The following is a 27,113-nucleotide window of genomic DNA, read 5'->3' on the forward strand; positions in this document are numbered from 1 at the left end:
TGAAACAGTGAACAGCAGAATATTGCATAAGTCACTGTTTGCAGATTTCCCTTTGAGAGAAGTTACTTTCGATGTAGACCTTTGATCGACACGGGTTGGAACGTAGGATTCATTCCGATTCGTCGATGCTTGATCTCGGTCGCTGGCGTACATTCACATGGAAGTATTTTTATGGGCTATAGGAAATCAACCTGTCGCCGTGTGGGTTTTGATCGGATACCTGACGCATTTCGGGGTTATTGTTGCTGACTAATCACGGTAAGCTGTGGCTTTCTGCCAGATCGACCAGTCCATGAGCGTGTTGCCTTTTGAGGTGCGCATATAGGCTATGGTACAAAAGTAAAAATGTGTGTGAATTTGACAACTCAATACAGTTAAGAGGCATGCTGGACTACTAGACTGTTACATTATGGTAGAGAAGAAGAAAAAAAAATATTCGGGCTTGTTCCCATTTTAGATGGCCAATATGTTCTTTAAAATATAGCTATAGGCTATGCGTAGGCTATTCATAGTCATGATCGAGGACATGTCTTGACTTAAACATTACAATGGGCTGCTTGAGAAATTCATATTACATAAAAGTATATAGCATTTTGCTTTAAATATTTTATTTCTAGGCTATAATGACATTTTAAATACCAATCTCTACAGTGATAATACGGCAAATACAATCATGATTTTCAGTACAGAGAAGACTTGGACCTCTTAAGACTGTTAAGACTTGCAAAACACTTTACAATAAGGCTAAATTTGTTCACATTAGTTAACTACTTTAGTTAGCATGAACTAACAATGAACAATACTACTACAGCATTTATTAATCTTAGTTGATGTTAATTTTAAACTTTTATTGATACATTATTAAAATCAAAAGTTGTATTGACATAATGCACAGCAATGTATTTTTATTAACTAACATTAACAAAGATTAGGCTTAATAAATCCTGTAACAAATGTATTGCTCATTGTTGCCAAAATACTCATGATGGATAAAATTGGATTTAAACGTGCTATTCTCAGATCAAAACACTCCTGAACTTTTTCTCTTGCTGTTGTATAGTCACAGCCAGTCTAATACACTGTTTGGCAGTGTATTGTTTTGTTTGGTTAAAAGTGTTTATTTGATAAGAAAATGTAGATTAAATGTATTCTAAGAGCCTTAAAGTAAATCATAACAAGTAGGATGTGATGTATGGAGGTCTGAAAAGCAGTTTGATTTGGTTCTGCTAATGTGTTTTCTAATTAAGCTGTTATGACATTGATAACAGAGTGCAGATTGCTTTGGATTCGCACTAACAACAACAACACCGGCTCGTGACCTGACCACTCTGGCACACTTTTTACTCTCTCACACACAGTAGCCTACCACTAAAGGTGAAAGCGTTTGTAAACTGTTTTTCAGCGCTGCTTTGATTTCCTCCTCAAATATTATGAAGCATCTACTTGCAGTTTAGGATATAGCCTACAAAGGCACGAAAAATGCGATCCAACCGGTGAGCCGCGTCATTATGTTTGCTGTATCATCATTTTGCCCCGTTGCTCACTGCAAGGTTGCTATGCAGGCTAGAGTAAACGAGTAGATACTGGTGCCCGTAGTATGTGGGGGAGGTTTTGCTGGCGAGATAAACAAGCAGCCAGCCATCGTTAGGCATAAGGCAGCAGGAACATGGCGGCGGCAGTTAACTATAATGCTGTTTCACCAACCCGAAGGTCAGAGCTGGACATTAAGTACGGGATTTAAGAGGAAACAAAACACTGTAAGTCCGACGTGTTTGCAAATGTTCTATGTTTGCCGGTGAATGGCGGTTTGGGGTGGCTTTGTAACGCGATTTTTACACAGTCGCTGCAGGATCCAATCACAGTTCCGCGGCGGCGTTATCCTGCATTAGCTTGCTAAACCAGCTACACTCGCTATATCAGCCTGGCCACTTTGCAGAGTTAGAGAGTTGTGTTTTCGCTTCTTGTCGTTGTGTAAACAAATCGCTTTGAGCGACCTTGAAGCGAATGCACTGCTGTTATTGTTTTAACATTTCAATTGTGTCGCTGATTTACTTGATTCGCCCGCGCTGCTTGCATTTTCGCGATTAAGTTTAGCCAGCTCCCCCCCTCTTATTTGCCTGGCTAGCTTTAGCCTTCGAGCCTCCATTTGACTATGCGAGGAAGGCAAGTCCATCCGTGGAACACTATTTAGGAGGATTTTAACTTTAGCGGGCAGAACAGTTACATTGTAACGTGGTAATGGGGGTTCCGTTGGAATGCTTGTGTTACATTGTAGCGAGTTGGGGACGTAACAGTTCTAAAGCGAGCCGCTAAAGCGAACAATGTATCGTTCGCGGAAAGTAAAAGCGCGTTGTTATTTGACAGTCACCGCGTTTCGTTTCTGCGAGGGCTGAGATTAGTGAGTCAGCTCTTTGCTGAACTGCACACCACGGTTCGGTTTTCAGGTCTCGTGTGTTTAAAGAAAGGAAAAGTTGGGGCGCCAATGGCTGGGAATGCTGCTAATTAGCATTTACCTCGTGATTTGCCTGAACTCCGCTATTTTCACCAGCGCTTATATGTGGAGCAGAGGCTGCTTTTATCGTCCAGCGCTCGAGCAGATTTTTAGTTTGGTCGACACGGAGTTCGTAGCCACCGTGACGATGGTTTACGCTGTGTGACGTCACGCCGCCGGGCAGTTTATTGGGTCAAACAAACGATGAACCACCCATTCAAGACCAAATGAGAACCCGGGTATCGGTCGTTTTAAAATGACGAGTTGCGACTTAAATGCTAAGGTGCATCTAGGTCATGTTTAGATGCACCTTAGCGTTTCATTCCTAACTCGTTACACATCCTTTTAACGTAGAAATAGCTTGCTGCTTCTTCTCCCCATTCGGTCCTGAATATTTGGTTGATCATTTGTTCGCATACATCCTGTTGTTGTTTGTGAATTTTCCTCTTTTGCAAACGCAGACCATGGTCTTAAAGGGATAGTTCACCCAAAATTAAAATGCTGTTATCAATTACTCACCCTCAATTTGTCCCAAACCTGTATGAGTTTCTTTCTTATGCTGAACACAAAACAAAATATATTGAAGAATATGAGTAACCGAACAGTTGACGGTATAGCCACTGACTCATCAATGGTAGAAAAAACAACAACAAAAAAACATGGAAGTCAATGGGGTACATCAACTGTCTGGTTACCAACATTCTTCAAAATATCTTCTTCTCTGTTCAACAGAAGCAAGAAACTCATACAGGTTTGGAACAACTTGAGGGAGAGTAAATTACTGATTTTTGTGTGAACTAACCTTTTAATTCTAATCAAATTTGGTTATTACATGTGGTAGTTGCTGATTGATTCTGATTTGGATTTCATTCCATTTTAAGGATTCCAGTCCATTAATAGTTCCATTAACAATTTTGTGGAAATAAAAAAAAATCCTGTTTTTACTGCTTTTACCACCCTCAGATTTTAATATTTAATCAAAATGTGTAATTACAAATGCTTTTTAATGATGTTCCAGACTTTTTTAGAAATGGCAAATCAGTACTTGAACCTAACTAAATATTGAATAAGATATGTGTTAGGACTAACTAGTACAACAAATCAGGATTTTGTCACACATGACAAATACCTTGTGATTCAGTAAAATATGTGACTTGCTGATTCACACTCACTAAAGAACTGGTCCATAAAAGGGAAGGGATTCATTTGGGAATCTGTTTTGCTGTATGTATTTTGTGATTCAGTAGCAGTGTTGCAGTCCAACTGGAAAGTAGTAAATAAAACACTGCATTTTAGTACAACGTTCTGTTAGCTGAATCGAATGTCATGACTGTTTTCTTTGAACCCGTTTCTGTATAAGAACAGGTTCTCGGTTCTCAGCCTTATTGGGCTTACTCGATTGGTGGTTTTTAAGAAATGATTTGCTTGAATGCCCAAGCTTGGAGCCTGTAAACTGACAGCTGGTGTTCACCTCAGATTTGCATCAGCGCTGCTAAGAGCTGCAGTAGTGCGACTCAGCCTGTTGGACTAGTAGTTCAATTCTTTGTTACCAACCTCTTACATCATGCTGACACATTCCACAGTAGGGCTCGTGTGGTGAGTACACGCACCCACAGCCGAAAATAAGAGTAATATGGCAATTACTTTAATTGTTTCAATTCAAGAACAATGCAGAGAATTGTATTGGTGTTTATGGTGAACAGGTCAAGCAGACTACCAGTGTTGTTAGTGTTAAATAAAGCTAAAACGATTAACAGTTTTTAATTGAAATAAAGCTGGAATACGTAACCGTAGACTTAAAAATGTAAATAAAAAATTGTTGCAATGTTGTCTTGGCAACTAACTTAAATAGTTGAATATTAAAACTACTGAAATAAATTAAAGCTAAACAGAAATGTTTCAAAAGACTAAAAGCACATCAAATTAGTAAAACTTAAACTAAGGTTTAAATGAAAACTGAAAATCTTAAAATCAAAGTATTAATAAATACTATAGGCTATATATATATATTCACAGTACCGGTCAAAAGTTTAGAAACATTACTAATTTTAATTATTATTATTATTATTATTATTATTTTAAAGAAGTCTCTTATGCTCATCAAGCCTGCATTTATTTGATCAAAAATACAGAAAAAAACTAATATTGTGTAATACTATTACATTTGAAAATAATGTTTTCTATTTTAATATACTTTAAAATATCATTTATTTCTGTATTGCAAAGCTGAATTTTCATCAGCCATTACTCCAGTTCTCAGCGTCACATAATTCTTCAGACATCATTCTAATACGCTGATATATTATCAATGTTGGAAACAGTTGTGCCGCTTAATATTTTTTTTAAATATTTTGTTCTGAAGAATCATGTGACACTGAGTAATGGCTGACGAAAATGTAGCTTTGCATCACAGAAATAAATGATATTTTAAAGTATATTCAAATAGAAAACCACTATTTTAAATTGTAATAAAATATTTCACAACATAACTGCTTTTTCTGTATTTTTTATCACATAAATGCAGGCTTGATGAGCGTAAGAGACTTCTTTCAAAAAACTACAAATAGTAATGTTTCCAATTAATACTAAAATTGCAAACTGCCAATAAAAAGGTCAAAAGTCTGTGGTTTGGCCTTTAAAAATTGTGTTATACAGAATCTTTCTAGTATGAATTAGCAGATTTTTGTCAGAAAGCATGTACTTCCTTCATAGTGAAAGCTTTCCTGACATTCTGTAGTAGTAGCCTGATTACTTAGGGGATGTTTTCAGTCAGCCAAGACTGTCAAAACGATATGATGTGGTAAGATGTATTCCCACACAAACTGCAGTGTGTGGGCGTGACTATATACCGTCAGGACTCACCGATGAGGATGCGTGCACTCTGATGCTGTCTAGGTCTCTGTGGCTTAGCGGCATTCACGCGTGGCAATCTAAATCTGGCATATCCACCAGTGGATGCCATGGTCATGTGACCTCCTGGCTGCCGGCGGTTGGGTGGAAAGAGGAGTGTTAGTTCACATGCATCCCAGCCAGCAGTCCCAGAACCATGATTTCATCCTGGATCAGCTGACCTTTGACTCCCTCTATTGATTGTGGTATTCCTTCACAGTGAATCACTGTCTGATTATTGAACTTTGATCTTCCTGCAAAATGAGTTCTCCACAGTCGCGGGGCTTCAGCCGGGCAGCCCCGGACGCCACGCATGCTCAGAAGAAGCTTGAGAAATTTGTCATGAGGCTGTTTGATTTTCACGCCACGGTGACAAGATGCAGTCTGTCAGTTAGAGGGATGATCATATGAGCCACTATCAAATCAAATCAATGTCAAATGGCATCAGATTGACATGCGGGGGGGAACGCAAGCACTAAAGTCATTGGCTGAAAAAAAATCGTAAAGATGCAAACCCTAATTTTAAATGCGTAACATGGTATTTTACCAGGGCACAGTAGCTGTGAGGATTACGGTAACTGAATTAAGCCTAATTAGAAGAAAGCTGGAAAATGATGACCTTGTCCAGCTTGATTAGGTTAGACCGCAGCTGAATGTGAACATGCCTTCTCTCTCTCTCTCTCTCTCTCTCTCTCTCTCTCTCTCTCTCTCTACCTTTCATTCAGTTCTGTGCACAGGGCCCTTTTTCCAGTCGTGTCTCAAATTACACAGGGAGCAAAGGGCAGAGAGGAAACCAGGTTTGCCTAAATGACTTTGCTGCTCACATTTAACAGTAATGTGCTTTTCTTTAGAACGGTGATTAGAAAGCATCAGCTGGAGTTTGTCAAAAAAACTATAGTTAGAACTAATGAGTAGGGACTTGAGCTGAAAATTAGCTTTGTATATTAGTAGGGCTTTTTTTTATTAAATAAATTCTATTATATGCCAATTAATTGAAAATTCTAAATAGAATATTGTTTTAATTTAATTTGAAGCCTTAATACCATTTTTTGGTATATTTTTTTGCTTGCCTAAAACATTTAGTATCTTCTCCACATGCATACAATAATTGTAGTATTTGTGTCTTTTACTCCTGAAATGATAATGTAAGTTTAGAGTGTGTTGCCAGGGTAACAGTGGGTAGATGGGCCTGAGGCCTCACAGTGACGGATGAGCTGAGTTATAATGGCCGGGTTCATTCCACTCACCGCTTCCTCTCACAGACATACCGTCCTTGCACAGAGTCTGACCCAGGATTGCTACACACATCTCTCTCAACTCCCTACTTCTGTCTAATGAGCCTGCTGTGTGTGTGTGTCCAGGATGGCTCTCAGGCTGTTCAAAATGGGTTGTCTTTCTGTTGCGCATCAGTTTAGTCTGGGTAGCTTAGAGTATTTTCAAATGTAATCCATCTGAATATTGAAAATGTCTCAGATTGTGCCTTTTTTTGTTGTTTAACCAATTTGTTGAATGTGAGCAGCAGGTCCAGCTGCACATTTTAGACTTTTGGTGTGTTCGCACCACGGGAACTGGGAATGATTTTAGTTTTAGGATTGCCTTTTTGGAGGGACTAAATGAGCTCTTACTTCTGAGTAGGGTGTAACCCAGCACACTAGGAACTACAAGTGACGGAAGTGTACGTTTGTTGGCCAAACGCATGCAAAACATTTTTAAAAAGCTGGCAACGGTATAACATATATAGTTATATTTTTTGCTATATTGTGCATATCACGGTATGTAAATATATACGTGTAGCACAACACTATTGACACTTTAGTTTGATTAAATGCATGAATGAGACAAAAGAGTGGGACGTGATTGATGTTAAAAAAATTTATTAAGCACAATAAGTCGTAAAAAAACTGCTGAATGGCACACTGCCAAAGCGTGCGCATAGAAAGCTGCCTCTCAAAAGGCGATCGCGGATTTGAAATGTTGATGTTAAAAAGGGTTAAATGCAATAAACCCGTGCACAGAAAGCCATGTCTTTCAGCATGTGATCGCAAATTCACTTCTCTTTTACATCTTATTGCACTTGAACGGTCGAATACACACACAGTTATGTCAAAATGTGTGGAGTATTCATGTAAACACAGTCAGTTATGTCTCAAGTGAAAGTAAACAGTTAGGTGTAAACCAGATGAGTATCAGTATAAAGAATTCATGCATTCGCTCTTAAAGTGACAGTAGCCTAATAAACCTGATTTGACCTGTCTGTCAAATCAAACAAAAGAGAAAATACTTACTGCTCATGACTGAATAACTTTTGTAGCTTTAAGAAGAATACAGTTTAATTCATACAGTGAAGATTGTGCAGTATTTTATTTTTATATTTGATTATTCCATTTCCGTTCTATTTCTAACTACGTCAAATAAACCTATTGTAGTTGGAAAAACTTAGTTCAATTCATATTTTTCAATTCATATTCATATTCAATATCAGTTTTTTGATATCGCTTGACATATATTGGGACTTTGAGATGTCTTACTAATCTGACGCAACCAGTTCACTCTACTTACAAACTGATGTTTATCTTCTAAATAAGACAAAATGTGTCGTGTTTGAGCTGTAGGAGTGGATTGAGAAGCCCTTCGCTAGACCTCAGCTGCGATTACATTCCTTTTTTAATCAAAGAAAGGTTTAAGGGCAGGCAAAAGGTGTGTTACTGATCCCGGTGCCGATTGCGGCGCTCTACACTTACAAGTGAGAGGCTCTTTCTCCACTCAAGTACGTATTGATTTGACTTTGGCTGGTGACATTATGTTATTGCCACAGATATTTACTGTGAAGGTGGCCTTACTCAAACTGGCTCACTACTAAGATAATGGAGGTCATGTAGGCTCCACCAAGAGCAAATGTACCAAAGCTGAAGGAACATTCCTGGTTGAAGTTAAACTGAATCGACAACATTGGTGGCATAATGTTGAATTAGCAAAAAAATTGAGGTTACATACAGAAGAAGTGAATTGGTAATTTCATAAAAGCATTTACTTTGTTAAAATGTTTTATTTTGTTAAAATATGTGTATCGTTTGAGATGTAAAGCAATTACATTTTTTTACAGTCTTTGTGGAATTGGATATAGCTTTACAGTAAAAGTTAGTAAGTTTTTCCCACTAAAATCATGTTAATGCACATATTGTGTCTTTTTGTGGCTATACTATTGAAACAGTGAGTATTTATTGTTTACAAATTGTGCCCATTCACTTTCATTATAAGTGCCTCACTGTAAAATCTAAGATTTTATCATGATTTTTCAGGAGAGAACTGAGTGATTACAACTAACTAGATATTTCTGTACAAATTGAGTTGCACAGCAATTGCAGACTTCATAAAGTTAGCCGTGTGCCTTTTTCCAGCTCCATTTGTACACCAGTGGATTTTGACCCATTCAGATTCTGTTTATTTTGGAAAGAAGGGCTTTTTTTTTTTTACCACAAGAGCATAAATTGATCATGTGGAGGCGACCCACAAGTTCACTAGTTCACCCACATTGAATCTCTTGGTAGAGGCTCAGTATCGCTGAGACGAGAACTCTGTGATGGAATGCAGCAGGGTTTTCCACGTTATCACCGGGTCTGACTGGTTACGCGCTGCTGGGTGCTCGTAACCCAATTAATGAACCTGATAAATGAAAGTTAGCAGAAAGATCAGCGCCTCCTTACCCGCACCCTAAGTTGAGCTCGAGCTCTTAGCGTCGTCATTGGATATCGACATGCTAGGAGTGCATGACTGCAGGTATGTGGAGAGGGTGGTGTTCTTTTCACCGCTGTCTGGAGGTCTCTGCGCGCTGGAGCCCAGCGTGTGCCTGGCAGCAGACCCAGAGTGTAATCCTTGGCATCGAGTGTGGCCTGGCAGCAGTTCAGAAAGACACAGTTAGAGTGGTGGGGGGGCCATGCTTTAAGAAACGCCAAGTCGAAGGAAGGAAACAATGATCACAGAGCAGGTTAACCCAGGGTGGCCACAAGTTGAGCTTGAGGTTAACGCTGCCAAAAGACGTGGTGCGGCTTCACTTTCGCTTCATTAAAGAGATGTATGTGAGGCTTTCCTGTCCACATTGTAATGTCGGGTCAAGCAGTGGCCAACGGCACATTACTGTACTGTGCTAAAGGACCACAGAGACCCGCACAGATTTTAAGCGCTTCAAGATTGCTTCCTTTTCACTCTTGGAGACCCCTTGACTGAACTTGTCAATCTGTTACAGGCCACATTGAGATCTGGTTCCGATTCGGATCTGGTTCTGACAAACGAAATGATTTTGATGATTTTTGGTAACTGTTATGGTGCGGACGGTGTACTGTAGTAGAATATTCGAAGTAGGCATCATCAATTGTCATAAACGGGGGTGGGCAATAAAAGCAGAAATTACACAATTTTGTTAAATATTTTGGACTATATCACTATATACAATACCATTCAGATGTTTGGGGTCAGTAAGATTTTTCACAGTAAAAACACTAATATTGTGAAATATTATTACAATTTAACATAAAATTAAAAATATTTTCTATTTTTCTGTTTTGAAATGAATTTTTTTTACTTTAACGGCAAAGCAAATTTTTTAGCAGCCATTAATCCAGATTTTAATGTCACATGTTCCTTCAGTATTTGTTCTAATATGCAGATTTGGTGCTAAAGAAACATTTATTATTATCAATGTTGAAAACAGTCGTGCTACTTAATATTTTGTGAGATTAACATCTTTACTTTTTTGATTAATTTAATGCATCCTTGCTCAATAAAAGCATATATTTCTTGAAAAACAATCTTACCCCAAACTTAAAAGGGTAGTTAAATTTGTTTTAATTGAAACATGTTTAAAAAACTTCTGTCTTTTCATTAGCATGTTTCTTTGGTTCTGAAGTCTCTCCATCACAGAGTTCATTCAGTAACATTCAAACTAGTAATTTCTGAGTTTTTTTGAACGATTCCATAAAAGAACGGGCTCAAAAGACTGGTTTGTGAATATGCGTCGCTGTATATGTAACTCAATAGAAAGATGTACGTCTTTTATCTTATCACATTCACTTCTCTCTCATCTTATTTTCTGTTAACAATAAGTTTTCATGTATACAATTTATATACAAAAAGCTAAATAATCTCATGAAATGGCTTCTGAAGGTGAACGCAATTAGAAATGTTTTCCAACTGTTGTCCATTGCTGAAAGAACCAGAGTCGTTAGATAAAATCTGAATTGCATCCAGATTTAACTTCTTATTCTTAATGCTTGTTCTGCATCTTCATTATTAAGCATTGATATGCTTCAGTCTGCTTCATCTAAACCTCTCCAAATCGAAAAAGAGATAAAGACTTATTTTGTTGATCTATTCTGCATCTGCAGAACAGTTATGATTGTTTTGGATTTTTCAAAGACGTGTCATTGAATGATGAGGACTCTAATGCGATCATCAACCACTGACAGATACCTCAATAAATGCTTGCCATTCTTTTGGTTCCAGCACTGAACCACCGGTGATGAAAGAAGCGTTGTTCTCTCGTATACAAACACCCTCAGGTTGCGTTTTTCTTTGTTGAAAGAAGGTTCCAGCTGATTCTCCAGATGGCACAGGCCTCTTTCTCCCGCTGAGCCTTTCCTGCTGTAAAATCGACTGGGTCTACTATCTATTGGCCTGCTCCACAAACTGGGCCACAGATCTAATTGCTCTTTCATGCAGTGCGAATTCAGGGGGGAAAAGACTTCTGCGGATGCTTGCCTACAGCATGCAGGAATGAACATGGTGGCAAAGATACAGCTTCCGCTTGCAAAACAAAAATGCAGCACTAGCAGAAGAACCCATCTTTACAAAAAAGAGACAAAATGTATCGCTTGCTAAAGACCTGACACGGCTGTCCAGAAAGTGCAAGCCAATGACCGCGCATAGCTTGCAAAAGACAAGTCATCGACAGCAAAACGGCTCGGGACAAAAAAATCTGGACTATGCTTGCAATGCACTGCAGTGTTAGCGGTTGATATCCTACTTTGGGCAATTGAGTTGTACTCTTCCACCACTGTAATTCATATCCGGCAGTAAACTGAAGAACGGTTTTATGTTTAAACCAATAACTGGTGCTCTTATTAGCAAACACTCTTAACTGAATCAATTGCTCCTTCAAATTAGTGTATCAGAAGCACTAAAGTTATCCATAATTCTCTTGTCAAGCAAGACAAGAGAAGGCTTCAGCGTTAGACAGAAGATTTGGCAGCTGCTGTCACTGGAGGTTGCTAAGCAGCTTGATTCACTCGCCAGCCAACTCGTCTGTCGTCAAACTACATTGCATTGGCTGTCATTTGCCTGCTACAAAACAAGCACACCTTCATGCCTTGATGCTATTTCCGTACACGAACGGGCAAAGAATGCAGAGAAGTCCTTAATCTGATTGAGCGTTGGCTCTCTCGAAGGCAAATTTTTGTTGGCAATTCACAAAGGTAATGGTCCTGATGTAGGTGAGATTACGTCACGTCGGCCACTTTTAGCTTTGGGCCGTAAGTCTGAATGCTGAACAAGTTTTTTCCTCCTGCACTAGAGATAACTGCTGGTCAAAGGTTAAAGAAAGAGACTGTAAGCAGCCCTTAAAGCCTCTATAATCAGTCTGTGCCTGTCTGTTACAGATATCTGTGGCTTTGGCACCTGGAATTGTGGGTTGTCAAAACAAATCCTCTCATGTTACACCTGAGGAGACAATTACACATACACACCCACGTACCGTGCAGGCGGCGGAGGGAATGATTATCTTTGCATCTTAAACAGTTAGTGATTAGGATTGCGGAGATTTAATTTATGCTGAGCAGATTTTATTTAGGGTGTGAATTGCCGTTTGCAACACATTTTACTTTCGAGATTTACTAATTCTCTAAAAAGAAAAGTATGTGAAAATAGGGTTTAATGTACTGTGTTAAGATGAAGGAATTTTCATTTTTGTTTCATTCTTGGATGAATCAGTGATTTTGAATGAATATCTTGAATGAATTATTCAATGACGAATATGTTTTTAACAGTCGCTTGTCACCACCTGGGTTATTTGAAGCAGGGGTGGGGGGGTGCTAATAAATGCCTGTACGGCCATGCACATTTTACTTTCGCTTTCGAATTTGACTTCGAATTAGCAGACGCATTTAGTTTATAATTGTAGTGTCTGTTCTCTAACTGAACAAAATTATTTTTATTACTATAAAATATGAAAACGACGGTGGGGGCGGTGCCGCAGTGGGCAAGTGATGTAATCGGTGTGCGGATGAACACTGTGTAACACCGGTAACACCAACTCTCGCAGCAAGCCTAATCCGAACTATAAACTTTTATCCCAGTATTTCTGTGATGATATGAATATTTGTAACATAAATAATGATTTTGTATGGTTGAAATGCCTATACATGATAACTGCTCACTCTGGAGCAGCGGCAGCACAAACGCAGATTTGAAAGTTTCGCTGTGATCGTACTTGTCAATGGTTTTATAGACATAGCCAATTGCTGACATTTAAGACTAAGATCATAAGTACCTACTTAAGGCCCCAGTATCTTTTTTCTTACAATGTAGCTATTCATGTAGATCGTAAAATCTATACTTATTTCGTGTAAATCAATTAAATTAATCATTAAAAACAAAAAATCAATCATTTAAACGCTACAAGTGAATTTAGGCATCACAACATTATAACATTTATAAGGGTACATTTACATGACAATAATGTACTAAAAATGGAAACGTTATTTCTTTGGATTTTTTTGCGTACAGACAACAGCGTTGTCAAAATGATCCCTGTTCACAAGGATCTGCAAAATCAACTTAAAACACTGTGTTATACATGACAGGCCAGTAGTTGGCGATGTCACTTTGTAAAAAAAACACTACGCACCTATCTGAACACGTAATATTCATGCGCATGACACCACCATTTCCACAAATTCATGTTTTTTGTTGTTTAAATGGAGACGAGAACGGTATCGGTTTCAACAACTTGCACTCTAAAATGCATTTTCAAAAGCTTGCGTTTTCAGGCCTCCAAAACGCTGTTGTCGTGCGCAAACGCATTAAAAAAATTCCTTTTTTAGTCGAAACCGGTTTCATGTAAACAGCCCCCAATTCTGAAAAATGGAAATTCATTTAATTTGCCTTCATCTAACGCTCTCTTACTAATCTTTAATCGATACTGACTGATTCAGATTTGATAAAATCTGCTTAATCTGAGAAATCTCTAATTTCTGCCGATAGCAATATGTTACCGCTTTATCGCATATCCCTGTTTTACTCCCACAATGTCATATCACATTGTGAAATAGAAATGCAGCACTCTATTTTATCCATCAGGAATTGAGTGTATTGTGAAAAGTGGGCACTATTATGATTTCATGGTTCACAGTCAAATTCCTTTTAATCCTTAATTCCAATTCTTGTAGTTGATTCATAGTTATCCTATGATGTCCTATGATGTCCTATGATCCTATGATGAGACAGTTTGGTAAAGGAAGATTAATTTTATGATGTGGTTAGAATGAATCAGCTATTGACAAGATTGTGGAGTCAATAAAATGAACGTGTTAAGACAAAGTAGCTTGTAGAATAGCCTGTTTAAGTCATCATTTATAAAATATCACGACCTGGTGCTGATGTTTTCATTGACTCTCAAGGTCTTTCATTTCAAACTGTCATCTGCAACAATGCATGCTTAGTCTTTACAGCCCAGCAAGTTGCTTTGTTTATTTTTGTTTCTAATGTCATCTTACAGTAAATGGCCTGGAGTTACAATCATGACATTATGGTTTATGTCGAAAGCCTTAAGGTTGAGTGGCCAAAGCACTAATTTTGGATAATCATGGTATTTGACAACCGGAAGCTGTAATGCAATTTTACGGCCTTGATGTCGACTGACAGAGCAAAGTTTGCTGCATGTGCTGTGTCCACAGAGACAGTTTTCCACTGCAGCCTTTTACTTTTCTCCCTGTCCTGTCCAATTACGTGCCTTCCTGGAGAATCAGCAGTATTCAGGTAATGCAGTAATTTGTAGTTGCAGGATTTGCCTCATTGCAACTGAGAATGTTTATTTAATTGGGCAGAAAAGCCTTCATTCTGAGACATCATCAAGCACCAGGTCCTGTTTGGCCCTCCTGATAGACTCTGTAACTTCATAATTTTCGTAACTTTTTTTTCCACAAAATACTATTTCAGTCTTTCTACTGAAATTTCACATTTCATTCAATGTGTTACTCGGCATTTTCAACTTAGTAGCAATTTCTGAGTGAAAGTTGTTTCTACACCAATATATATTGGTATATAAATGTGTATGTGTTACTAATAACTTTTTCTAGAATAAAATACTGAGTGGTTGGTGTTTAAGATACAAGCTTACTAAAAAGTTACAGGTAACAATTTAAAAGTCATTAGTGACATAATTCAAGACGTCATTGATATGAATGGGAATGCGAACAGAGCTCTCTTTAGGTATTATAGATCTCCCTAGTCTCGCCACCCACTTCTGAGTCACTGAAATGTTAAATAAAGCAGTTAGATTTACAGTACTCACAAATTAGAAAAACACAAAGCCGCCTTAGTGAGTCTGGCCATTGTGGAGATGGCTCATGTCCAAAAAAAAGAGTACGCGTGGGCTTCCAGCTGGAGAGAAGAGAGAATGATAATCACATGTGGAATTGGAGCTGACAACACATTCACTAAACTGAAACCGATCATTGATGTCTGAGGTTTTTCTAGAGGCAGAGCAGGAAGAGTGCCAGGCTAGATACCTCTAGAAAATGAAAGCGATGGGCCAAATGTCCCGACAGTAGCATGTGCCATTAATTCATTAGAAGAATGTGGTACCATGATGTGGTACTGGACATCTTTAGGGATAAATGATATATTGGCACTGATATTTAATATGCTAATTTCTCCAATTTCACATTACATTTGTTATTATGTAACACCCATGACATTTTAAACTTGCAGCTCGACAATTTAAAAGCCGGCTCATATGCACGCCTGTCATTCATCTTCAAATCATATGATTCGATTTGCGTCTCCTGATTGGTTTTGTAAATTTAGAGGCTTTTGCTGGCAATGGGAAGTGCCATTTAGAGGTTTCAGCCAACAAACCGGTATTTCTGAATGGTCTGAGCCTGGGATTCAGCTGGTTTGGCTGAAGCGAATGTATTTGATGAACGTATACTATGTGCGGAGAACATTCGCTCAATATTGTTATCTCATTTTGATCATTATCTCAAGGATATTTCTGTTTTCTGACATGAAAAATGGGGCTTGCAGCAATGCTCACGTTAACATCCTCCAAAACTCACTGAGACGTGGCCAGCAGTGCTTTGGTTTGTGACTGTACCTAAGCAACTAGAGAAAGCTACCTCATGGGATATTTTGTTCTCATTGATCACAGTTGAAAACAATTATTTGATGGATCTTGATTTTCATAATGTTCAAAGTGCCCCTATTATGCTTTTTCAGATACCTTTCATGCAGTTTGTAATAGCTGTTTGCGAATGTAAAAGGTCTGCAAAATTTTAAAGATCAAAGTGCACGATAAATAAAGTTATTGTCACCCAAAAGAAAGAACCGATTCTGAACTGCCGAAACAAGTCTTCAGTAATTCCAGTCTTACTTCCGTAACATTTATACGTAACAACAATGGAACAAATTTGCATAATGCCAGGCCCATTGTTTTCATTGGCTGCCCGGAAAACATCTACTTTGACTCACCCTCTAACACTGTAGTTGGTTTGTGTTGTGTACATGCCAAGAAGACGTGTTTTCTGCGTTGCAAAGGCAAATTCTCTTTGTATACACTTCCAAAGGATGAGGATGTGAATAGTCAGTGGTTAAAATTACCACATTGATACAACAGCATAACCTTTTGTCATGTTACTGACTCAAATCTCAGCGAGGTCCCTGGATTTGCAGAAAGTTTATACATTAAAAGCCCTATTCGACGGGATTAACTTTACAAGGGTAGATGGAGTAATGTAATTTTACCACAGGACATCTGTAATATTAATGGCCAATTTGCACGGGATAAGATATCTCAGTAAAACTAGCAGAAGTGGGAGGAGTAACTCGATTTGCGCATCGCCGTCACACTCCTGTCGTCATGTGCGTATTACGTTGCTTCCTGATATCACGTGTGCAAACAACCTATATTTATATATATATAAAACAGTTATGTCCGGTTGAACGATGTATTAATTAACTTCAGATTGGATTGTGTTGGTTTGAAACAACATTTCATAATGTACGACTAACTGAGTAAAAACTTACCACTGAGAAATGTAATTGTCCTTGCGATTGAGGTTCGGGTTGAATAACTAGTTCTTCCAATATTATATCACTGGACTCGCACTCGAATTAATATGGTAAAATTGATGCTATCGTTACTGTCTTTACAGTAAGTACAGGATCGCTGAGGATTTTAGGAAGGCTCCGGAGCTGAAGTTCAGTTATGATAATGGTGGTTCAGTTTCCTACACGCTCTGTAAGCGGTCGACCAATCACAACAGACTGGGCCATTTGACCAATCAGAGCAGAGTAGCTCTCGGAAAGAAACGGAATCTTCGAACGAGTCATTTTCAGACTCTTTGAGAAAATGAGGTGATGTGCAAAGTGTTTGTTTGATCTTTATTGCATGTAAACCTGTTCTATTAAACATCCAAAACAAAATTATGAACCTTTAAAATAGCATAATAGCGGCACTTTAATACAGCTACTTCGGTAAAAGTGACTTTTGTTATTTTATTGATTTTTATTTTATTTTATTGAACACTTTTAAGCCCCAAAGTAGCTTTATTGATTTTCCCATTTGTAAGGAGTTATTTCAGTTTGCTTTCTCTTTACTGCTCAAGAGGTTTATCATGGGTTCACATGTGTGAATGTGGTCACACGCTACCCGATTCAACAGCTAGAAAAGGTGATGCACATGATTACAAATATATTATTGAAATGAGGTGTTTTAATATTTAGTGACGCTAGTTAAGGCAAGCATCGCTTTTACTATTGCTCATCTTGGGGTTACATGTGGCAGTGAGATTTGCACAAACATGCAACATACATTTTCTTAAAGAATATAAAAATCTAGTTAAGTATAGATAATTGCATTGTCTCCAGTGGCCTGTACAGTGTTTTGAATTTAGTTGAGGCATTAAATCTTTGTCTGACCAATACAATCAAGAAATTGATGGATTGCCAGTGAAAATGTTGACATGGAAGGTTAAATTTGTGTTTGGCCTCCACATCTGGCCCATTGTGGTCAGTTTTGAGTGAGTAAAAGAATCTGCACGGACAATCTAATCTTTAGCCCTTGAGTGGTACGATTAGCTGGCTGCCTTCCCCTGACATAAGCCTTTAGTGACATCCCCACTGAGATGACTTGCACCTGCTTCAGGCCAGGAGGAAACACAGAGGATCATGGGGAAGAGAGCAGGATCACTTACCCTCAGACATAGGGTTTAGACAATCCCGCTCACATCTAGTCAAAGAGTGGCTAAGTGAACTTGACTGAATACGTGAGACTTCTCAAAAGTATGAGGAGCTGCAGGGTTTTAAAATAAGATCTGAACTTCTGGACTCCTTTTTGAGTGGCATTATTTTGTGAATATCATACCCTTTTATTTTATTTTTAAGTAATTTTAATTGTTTTTTTCCCTTCTCTGTAACCGTGAGAATTAAATGGGCTTTTTTTTGTTACTGTGTCTTTCAAGACTTCTTTGTAAATTGCGTCTTCTAGTGAAATGAGTAACAGCTTGTGTGGGCTGTGGGTTTGCTCTTGAGTTCAGTAGTATAAACTGTTCCATCCATCAACAACAGTCACTTGTGCAAAGCTTCTGTTTATTTGTGACAACTTTGATAAGTGAATACATGTAAAATTGAAATATAATTGCAAAAAAGTGAGTGACACGTTAAGATCTGAAACACCAATCTACTATTCAACTATTATAGTTTTTACTTATATTTTGAATCTGCTTTTGTCACTTTTTTTTTGTCACTTTTTTTTGTTGTTGTCACTTTTGTCTTTATTTTTTCATATTTCTATATAGCTTTAATTTGTTTCGGAATCTAATTTTGTTTTTAGCATTTAAGTCATTTTAGTACTTCAGCATTAATGTATTTATTTCAGTTTATCGGTTTTATTAGGAATTTTTCATCTAATATTTATATTTAATTTCAGATTTATTTCAATTACCAATTTTTTTTAATAGTTTTTAATGGTGCAACGGATCACAAAACTCATGAGGGGTTCGGATCATATTACGGTTTTTGAGTCACGGATTGAAAATAAAATAAAAATTTCAAACATTATTAAAGACAAACTGAAAAATTGCAAGCATAAATAAATACAATAGAACAAAGTTACAAATAAAGTAAGGTCAAACCATATTATTCAGGTACAGAAATGTATTAAGTATAAAGTAACACTGCATAGCGTTCTCTGTATAAATTAAATATAGATTTACATACTTGTCTATAAATTCTCTTTATGTCTATTCGATTATTTCTTAAGGCCTTTTTGAACTCTTGTGCAGTTCACAAATGCCTGTTAATTTTTGTTACTTTTGTTAGTTTTCTGTTTAGTTATTATATGTCTTCTTAGTCTGTGCTCCTCCTGCAGGCAATGGGAGACAACTTGTTATAAAAGCTGTAATTCTAGTCCAAAAAAGGGGTGCTGATACCAGAGTAACAGTCAATGATCGCAAGATGAGTGGGGATGGGCAATTGACAGCGTGTGTTGGAGTTTTGGAATGATGCGCTTGTATGACTTAACATTTGTGTTTTATTTATTTTCAACAATGGACTGCATCCCATTCTTATGACGATTCAAGACCGATCAGCATCACCACAAAAAAGGGTGTTTTACCAGTACACCTGTATTATATTTTTGTTCACCTGGTTCGGAAAGTACCATTGTTTTTTTATTTTATGTAAACACTCACTAGACGGACATCTTTAACCATTGCGCTCCTATGTCTCTTGCAGCATCTCATGACATGTCATTCTACGCGGCGCTCAAGGTAAAAGACTCGTTTTTAGACCTGCATCTCGTGTTTTTAACTGCAAAAACGCTTTGTGTGAATGGCCCCTACTCTGTTTTGCAGCAACGAAACCTTGACAATTCTTGCAAATTACCTGGCTCGATGATACATCATCTCTCCTGTATCCAAAATATTCCCCAATTTTTTTTGGCAACAAGTCCTTATCCTGCCCTGAATTCACCTTCCCTGCTTCTGCGTTTTCTTCAATGTCATAACGGAAAACATGCTCCGTTCTGTTCTCGCGCTAAATTTAGGCGTGCTGCATTCAGATTGCACACTGATTGGGCTGGCAGAAAAACATGCTTTCTGCAGTTTAGAAATCGCGCATGCTCATTTCACAATTTTATTACGATTTCTATTAATCGCACGGCCCTAGGTGAGATGTCTACTTGGGTCCAATGGGAAATGTGTATCTAAGTGACATTAATATGGAAAATAATCATATCTATGATGCTGTAATATTAAGCCTCATAGTTGCCAGTGGGTGAGAGGATGGGGAATATGGTCTGTGGTGTTACACACACAACCGTAACACTGACATGAACCTTTGACCCAGACTGCAGATGGAGAGAGATAGTGGGTTTAGGGGAAGAGAATGCAGGCTGTCCCATTCTATCACAGCATGTTCGGTAGGAATAGATCCACGGTGTGTGGTCAGCTGTGTGTGTGTGTGTCCTAGCTGTCAGATCTTCCTGGCACTTTGGTGTGGAGTGTTTATTGAATGGTAAGGAGCAGCTATTATGGAATCTGGTTGGTATCTGTAAATGTGACCATAGCTTCAGATATATCTCAACTGAAATCAAACGATCACAAAAAAGCTTGTGACTTTCTGGTATTTGAAAGACATTTCCACTTGAACAAAAAGGCTATTTTGGTGTCTATCTGACAGTTGAATCAACCGGTTGACTGAATTACCATGGTTGAGGGACCCCATAACTACAGTGACCAATCGGGTAAAGATCTCCTTTGGGCTAGAACGAACATGTGACACAAAAAACTGAGGGAAATTCCTCCGGCCTCAGAAAAGACTCTTCTTTAACTTTCCCCCCCCTGGCCAATGAAACGATAAATGAAGCCTTTCAGAACGCATCTGAGCTGTCTCTCTTTATATACTTATGATTAATAGTGATTTGTGTATGCTAGATTAATTTTAATGCGCTTTTTTTTTACACAGACTGCACATGATCCTTCTGTTTCCCATGTAGAATAGTTAAAGCCACTTGCACACTTGTGTAACTGTAGTGAAATTGTGTGCTTTTAAAAATGATTATTTATAGAAACACCTGCCCAAAGCGCTCTTATTATTTAATGTACCCATCAGAAACCCAGCACTAGGTCTTTTGTTCTCCCTTTGTGTTGTTGTCACTGTGCACATGGAGTTGTAGCAGGTCAGCTGCTGTGGAAGTACATGTAGCAATATCTGGTCAGCACATGACATCATGTGACAGCGCTGCGCAGTGCCCTCCCCTCAGGTATTTGTTCACAAGCTCCCAGGAGAGCTTCTGCATAAGTCAACAACCCATTTAAAGGCATTTGCTCACAATGGGAGAATTCTGGCTGTTTCTACATGCGCTTTCAACTTCGTTGAATGATACTTACTGCAGCAAGTCATTTTTTTTCTTTCTCAGAGGCTAATTCTGGGATCGTGGAGATGATTTAAACCCTTTTTTCCACTAATTACTTTCTGAACATAATTAAAAAGGCGTACTTCATGTTACCATCTAATAAGCTTGAAACGATTCCCTTGTGGAAGCGGAGGCCCTGAAGACGTGTGTAACACTATTAAATCTTTACCAACCTGATGATGATTGTCATTTTTTCCCTTCTCTTCCTGTTATATATTTTTTCTCTCCAATTTTTCCCTCTTCTAATGATGTTGAGCTAATTTTCCGTCCCTTAATAGTCTTCAGAAAAGTTTGTGATGATTGCTTTAGACCATTTTGGGGATTCTGGCGCCATAATTGCTAACCTTTGCCGTTTGGGTTCCTGAAAGTGTTAGATTTCCGCGTGATGATTAGGTCTAGTACGTCCTAGATACTAGATATGCGTATGGTTTTCACAGATATGCTTGTTGTATTTGAACTGGAGTATTTGTGAATGCTAATATTTGTCTGTCGGAGTCTGTCAGATCATTCTGTATCATTTCTAAATTTTAAGTGATTTGATTACTTGGTCTGAAACTGAGTTCAGTAGTACAACCGTAATGTTTAATGATAATTGTGAACAAAACAGAGCTTGTATGAACTAAACCCCAGACACATTTTCTAGCAGACTTCAGTTTGATTGAATAACGTGCACCCTAATAGTATGCTGGCATTTGTTTTGGGATTGAGAAAAGCTAGAAACAATTTTCAGTATCGCTCAAAAGTTTGGGGTCAGTACATTTAAAAAATGAAAAAAATGATGATAGTAAAGGCTGTTTATAATGTTACAAAATATTTATTTGTCTAATAAATGCAGTTCTTTTGCCCTTTCTATTCATCAAGGAATCCTAAAATATATATATCACAGTTTCCACAACAATACTGAGCAATATTGTCACTTGAGCAACACAGTATTTTTTAATATTGATGATAAGAAATGTTTCTGTAGCACCAAATCTGCCTTTTAGCATGACATCTGAAGGATCATGTGACATTGATGCCAAAGCAAATTTTTCAGCAACCTTTGCACAAGAATAAATTGCCTTTAAAAATATATTAAAATAGAAAAGTAGTAATTATATTTCACAGTATTACAACAGTTTTTACTCTATTTGTGTTCAAATAAATGCAGCCTTGGTGAGCATAAGATACCTCCTTTCAAAAATATCATTCTGACACCAAACTTGACTTTATTTACTTTATTCTTATTTTTTACTATTTTCTTTGCAAAACTTTTTTTTCCTAAAATATCTAATGGTATATTTTCCCCTCGTTTCGTCTCTTGAGCTCGCTTGACGTGTGCTGATTCAACTGTCCCTAATGTCTACACTTGATGTTCAACTTTCATGAACTTTTTAATGGACAAACATGCTCAAGAATACTTTGGGATCAATTAGATATTTCCCCTTGTTATTATCGATAAGATCAGGACGATGACCGAATAAAACCTCTATCCAACTCTATCTTACTCACCATGTTTGCAGAGATGGATTGCTCTGGTATGGTAGTTCACTGAAGCTAATTGGCTGAAAACCATGACCGCTCCGTATGGTCTCATTGTGTTTTACTAACTATAGCAGAAGCATCTCTCTTCAGCAGTTCCCAGTCTGTCATAAAAACATTCATTCTTCGAAAGAATGTTAATTTGAAAGGTGCACATATGGCGAACCACTATCAACCACTTGTGAAGAGTATCTTGTTTTGGAGATGAACTATTTTCTTGGTATTTTAGTTGATCTCCATTATTTGTTCCTATTTCTTTTTGGACAATTTATAAGAAGGGACTTGTCCATATGGGTCCCAAGGACGTCACTCGATTGTTGACCTCTGTGTGTCTTCCCAGCGCGGTTGGTCCTCTTGGAGACGGTGCCGGCAAGGTGTTTTTTTTTAAGAATAGTCACACTCTTCCTGACAGGTCTGGTAAAACTCAGCTGTCTCTTCGGTTTGCTGATAGCTCTCTGATAGAGGACAGCTCAAGTGCCATGCTCACTGCTAACAGGGCTCTGCTCTTACAAGATGGACAGGGAAGTGATGTCGTCGATGTCATACAAACACCCAGTGTTCACTTCTACCGAGGTCAATTGAAGGTGTGGCCCTCAAAACATGAAGGTTATTTGCTCAAAAGATAAAAATGTATATACAGTAGTGGCCAGAAGTGATGTCCAGCCTAGGAAAATTGACATCTCCATTCTTCACCCTTTATTCAAAAAAAAAAAAAATGTGTCAATCATATTATGTAGTTGTGTTTGAAGTCAATTGTTTTATTTGTGATAATGCAGTGAAACATGCAAATTGTCCAGGCTATAAAGAAAGTATGAACACATGCAAAAATGAGAGAACCAACTAAATATTAGTAACTAATATGTAGTCAATGTATGCTTTTTCTTGAGACCTTTTTTGTTTTTCTATGCATTTTTTTTTTTTGCATACTAAAATAAAACCTGTATTTGTAGTTTTCCTTTTTTTGCCAAATAGCATAAATTGATTGTTGTTGGTAAGTTTTGGAGCTGTCAATCTCAAAATGACAATCTCAAAATGTTTTTTTGTTTTTTTTTATTAACCGGCATGGCCGCTGTATCAACCTATCATCCTTTCTTTGAAACAAACAAAACTAATTGCACTAGTTTACACTGAATCCATCAATATAAATGAGGTTTTGATGTGTATTGCTTGCGTTTCTGTTTCCCAAAGTGTGCTTTGAGATCTTAACTGGATGGTTCTGCTCTCTTCCACAGATTGAGAGAAGAGAATAATGCCCAAAGATTTCCACTGGTCCCACTGCTGCAGAAATGCCCTGAGGCTTAGTCTGGACTGAAGCCAAGGTAAGCTTAGCAACCTGTGATTAACACAGTGACTTTCTCTCACACTTTCCCCTATTCAATTGTTGGTTAATACACTCATGACATTGAAGGTCTAATGTGTGTTTACGAAACTACATGGTGAGGAGATGAAGAAAACACGTCTATGATATATTGAAACAAATGAAAGTGTGAGTTGGTGTGGTTTGTGTGGGAGGTGTGATGTCATTTCCTCTCTGTATTTGGTTTGAGCAGCAAAAAAGGAACCTTGTTTTCTCTCTTGTTTTCATCCTTGAGAACACTTCCATTTTTCCTTCTGTCTTTTACTCCTTTAAAACAGGGCTGTTGTTTGTTTTTTTTCAACTTTTAGAGGCAACAATTCCCAATCAACCCCGGGACCCCGAAATTAAAAAGTTGATGTTTGTGTTAGTAATCACTTTCATTAAAAACTTTAACCTGTTAACCAGTGAAACAAACCCAAGAAATTAAATTGTAACCTCTTTTGAAAGAAGACACTTGGGAAAGCACGTTTTACTCTCTACAATGCTTAATCATGCCACACAATTATGATCAGTTTTTAATTTATTTTTGTTTGTTTTATATATTCTGTAATCTGTAATTGAGATGTTAAAAAGTGTAAATATATATAAAAAAATGTAAATAAAAAATCTGAAGAGCATATATATATATATATATATATATATATATATATATATATATATATATATATATATATATATATATATATAGTATATATATATATATATAGTATATACATATACATACATATACATGTGTATATGTGTGTGTGTGTGTGTGTGTGTGTGTATATATATATATATATATATATATATATATATATATATATATATATATATATAATATATATATATATATGATCATTATGTATAGTTTATTAAAAAATAAATTACAAATACATTATATGCTATGTATATGATTAAAAAAATATATAAAATATAAATGTGTACATATATATCCAAATATTTTGTACAAAATATAAAAAAATATTTAAAAATAATTTTGTAATAACATAGTATATATTTACGTACGGTGAACTGAGGTAAATTGAGCCTTTTTTTTTCTCAAAGAAATTCCTAATCATCCTGATTTAACCCCATTTACTTTTATTTATTAGCAAATGAAACTTTATATTATTAGCAAACATTCATAGAATCAATCAGTCGTTTGATTCTACAACAAGTAAATGGCACTCAGAATAGCAGCCGCGAGCGAGCATGTGTTTGGCTGCATGTGGATGCCACAGTCGCCACCTGCTCTGCTTGAACCATTGCTCTCTGCCGTCATGTGACTGAAGAGCAGGGTATTGTCTTGGTTTAAAAGAGAGCGCTCGCTTTGAGCAGACCGTCAGAGAGGAGGAATTTTTGAGCGTGGATCATTCACTTTGTATGTAGCAGGATGGGAGGGGTCGTTGGAGGATGGATTTTCCTGTTCGGGGATGGCAAGGGAAGGCTGGGGGTGGGGCAACTGTAGCCGCTCAGATGGGATTTGCATTAGTAGTTTGTCAGCTGTCATTAGGAGCAGATGACAGTGAGGATAAGCTGTTTGCACACAGCTCTTTCTCCTCCCCTCCTCCATGAACTGACCATAGCGTACACTTTCGAAAAACCAAAGGCAAAGTGCCTCGTTTTGATGCAAGCGAGTAAGGGCATGAAATTTCAGCTGACGGTTAATTGTCATCCAATTTATTTAGATTCGCATACACTATTTCTGTGTCATTAACTTCGTGTGGGAACATGTAACAGCCATAAATATTTGGCCATTACGTGAAACTGTTTATGACAAACCACAGCAGACTGTACGGTTTCTTTTTAGGGAACTCCAGAAGCGCTTCTCAAGAAGTGCTCTGAGCACAATTTGCGATACAAGTAATGCATTACAGCACCAAAAAGTGAAATAAAAATGTACAGTTTATGGCATTTCTATATTTGGTTAAAATTCCCTTGATTTTGGCTCACGATATGCGACACGCACAATCATTGTATTCAGAGGGTTATGTAATAATCTGTATGTGAATTCCAGCTCATGTGTCAAGTTATGCTGAGTGTTGCTGATGCATGCGGTGTCAACTCCTCAGCACTAGCCATATGCTGTAAAGACACTCTAGATATATTAATGCACGTCAACCACGGGATCCACTTATCTATAGCCCTTCAAGGAGCGTATCTTGTATTCATCATTAAGCTCACTTATAAATGAACCATGAACAGCTAACTGTGCATCACCTAAACTGCTTGAATGTTTGTAAGGCAATGTCCTTGCAACCCAAAAATACATATCTGAGCTGTCTATCTCGGACAAATTGATACAGTTGAATGTATAATTGTGGATGGTAGGAATGTAGCCCATAGTACATACTTGATGTGCATTTTTGTCTTATTGTTATGAGAATAAACCTCTTTTACTGAATGAGGTGATAGAATTAGCATAAAATGTCTATGCCATTAAAATGGATGCATTATTATTCAAAACTAGCTGTAAGCATGTTTATAAAATCTAACTTGCTCTGCAAGATTCTCTTTAAACTGTTGCTGCACCAGTTGTAGAAAACTGCTAATGCTAATGCTAATGTACTGTGTATTCTGACACATTTTGAAATGCAGAAAGGTGTTGAGCTAGTGTAAACTTCTACTTTCCAACTTGTTGAGATTAAAAGAGTTGTTGATAGCTTAATGGTGCATTTGGTGTTTGTCTATTATTTTCTGCAATAATCTATAAGCCAGTGGAAAAATTATATTGGCTTTTTGTCAAAGAAACCAGGATGATGCTAACTTCTGGGTTTGACCTACAAAACTGCTTTATTCCTGCAGCCCTGTACTAGCTAAATGTCTGTTATCTAAACGAAAGCTTTTCTGAACTGCTTTGGTCTAGTGAAAGACCTTCGCATTTACAGAAACCTGTAAAACAGCAAATCTTAACTCTGGCCCACGAGTTTAGCTCCTCCAACCCTAATCAAACACACCTGAACAAGCTAATCAATGTCTTCATGATTACTAGAAAGTTACAGACAGGTGAGTTGCTCAGTTTTTGGGTTAAACTCTGTGGGAAAGTGGATCTCGAGGACCAGAGTTGAGAACTTCTGCTCTAAAACCGACAGTTTCAAGAACACTTCTTGCCTACTAATGTTGGAAATGTGGCATAGGTTAAATTGTTGTATTACATCATCAATGTGAGATAGCTTCTTTTTGGGACA

At 37.5% G+C, this 27,113-nt stretch overlaps 1 protein-coding gene across 5 annotated transcripts in view; it reads left to right on the forward strand.

Annotated features, from left to right (window-relative positions):
• The first annotated feature begins 3 nt into the window (after nucleotides 1–3).
• Nucleotides 4–27,113, forward strand: part of ncoa2 (nuclear receptor coactivator 2) — a 90,974-nt gene continuing 63,864 nt past the window's right edge. For 4 of the 5 annotated variants that reach the window (XM_084102933.1, XM_084102934.1, XM_084102935.1 and 1 more), the window contains exons 1-2: nucleotides 1,515–1,757; nucleotides 23,819–23,905. The gene's annotated coding sequence lies outside the window, so the exon portion shown is untranslated. Of the gene's footprint in view, nucleotides 259–1,514; nucleotides 1,758–23,818; nucleotides 23,906–27,113 lie in introns of those variants that run through there. The other variant, XM_084102932.1, reaches the window with a different exon arrangement.

This window comes from Abramis brama, assembly GCF_963993115.1.
Source record: "Abramis brama genome assembly, chromosome: 24".
Taxonomy (NCBI): Eukaryota; Metazoa; Chordata; class Actinopteri; order Cypriniformes; family Leuciscidae; genus Abramis; species Abramis brama.